Source organism: Pteropus vampyrus, unplaced genomic scaffold (assembly GCF_000151845.1).
Source record: "Pteropus vampyrus isolate Shadow unplaced genomic scaffold, Pvam_2.0 Scaffold2971, whole genome shotgun sequence".
In the NCBI taxonomy this organism is placed as follows: domain Eukaryota; kingdom Metazoa; phylum Chordata; class Mammalia; order Chiroptera; family Pteropodidae; genus Pteropus; species Pteropus vampyrus.
Genome location: NW_011891752.1, coordinates 5,087 through 6,327, shown reverse-complemented (window position 1 = coordinate 6,327; position 1,241 = coordinate 5,087). Strand labels below are relative to the sequence as shown.

Genomic DNA, 1,241 nt, shown 5'->3' with positions numbered 1-1,241 from the left:
GCTCACGGCACGAGCACGACCTCACCAACACTCGCCCCGCTCAGGGCACCGCGCTTTCCCGGTAAACTGCGCAGGACTGGCGGCCACCAAGCTCCGGCCCCCGCCATGCACGGCCGGCCTGCGCGGGGCAACTCTGCTCAGGCCTCTGCTCAGGCCTCTGCTCAGGCCTCTGCTCAGGCTCCGTGACCCGCCTCAGTCTGGTTGTCTTCGCTTCGCTCCTGCGGGATAAGTGCCTCTCCCCGGCTCCCTGGCCGCCCGTTCCCGGAGCGGGGTTGCCCTGTCCGCCCCGAAGGCCGTGTTTCTCAGACCTCCCGCGCCCACCACGTCTCAGCAGGACTCCTCGTCCCAACGCTCCCGAGTTTCAGTAAGCCGATCCTCTCCAGAGGAGCTGTCGACCTCCCTCAACGAAGCCGTCACGTTTACTCCCGTGCTCTTGGCACGCCACGCACAGTAGGTGCCAGGAAATGCTACCCGACAAGAGGCAGTGACTCAGGAACAAGACTGCTGAGTAACGATGCCCTGTTTTAAAATACATGTATACGGTTTGCCTCCCGTGGCATGCATCTGCCATCCGACTCGGGCACGAGAGGTACTAAGCGTCTTCAGGGGCACTGGATCAAAAATACGGAAACTCCAAATACTTTACCTTATTAAGTTTTCAAGAAACGAAATGGTCTAGGGCCATGCCACCCCGAACAAGCCCGATCCCGTCTGATCTGGGAAGCTAAGCAGGGTCGGGCCTGGTTAGTACTTGGGTGGGAGACCACCTAGGAAGACCAGGTGCTGTAGGCGTTAAAATAAAAATAAATTCAAAAAAAAGAAAAGAAACGGAATGGCTCTGCCGTCTTCAGGATGACAGAAAGCAGTTTCGTTTCTTTGAAAAAGCAGCCCTAAAGCAAGCATCATCCCAGGTCACAGACGAGAAAAGAGGCTCCGAGAGGCTGAGTGACCTCTCCACGGTCACACAGCAAAGAAGCCGTGGAGCTGGGATTTAAAACCAAGGCTTGTCAGACTCTGAGCCGCACAGCCCCACACTGTAGAAAGGCCTCCGAAGTCCAGCACGGCAGAGCCAACCCTTAGGAACCTCACACTGGCGACGAGTCAGCGGAGACGGGACTCACTCTGCCCCCGAGTGACCCACTGTACCCCAAAGCCCGAGGTTGGGTTCGGTCTGGCTCCCACCTCTCCCCCAGCAGGCTGAGTTGAAGGTGGAGTAACAGACACCTGGCAGAATTCGGGCT

The 1,241-nt window shown here is 58.0% G+C and overlaps 1 pseudogene; it reads left to right on the top strand.

Annotated features, from left to right (window-relative positions):
• The first annotated feature begins 673 nt into the window (after positions 1 to 673).
• Positions 674 to 792, top strand: LOC111734655 (annotated as a pseudogene).
• The last annotated feature ends 449 nt before the right edge of the window (positions 793 to 1,241 follow it).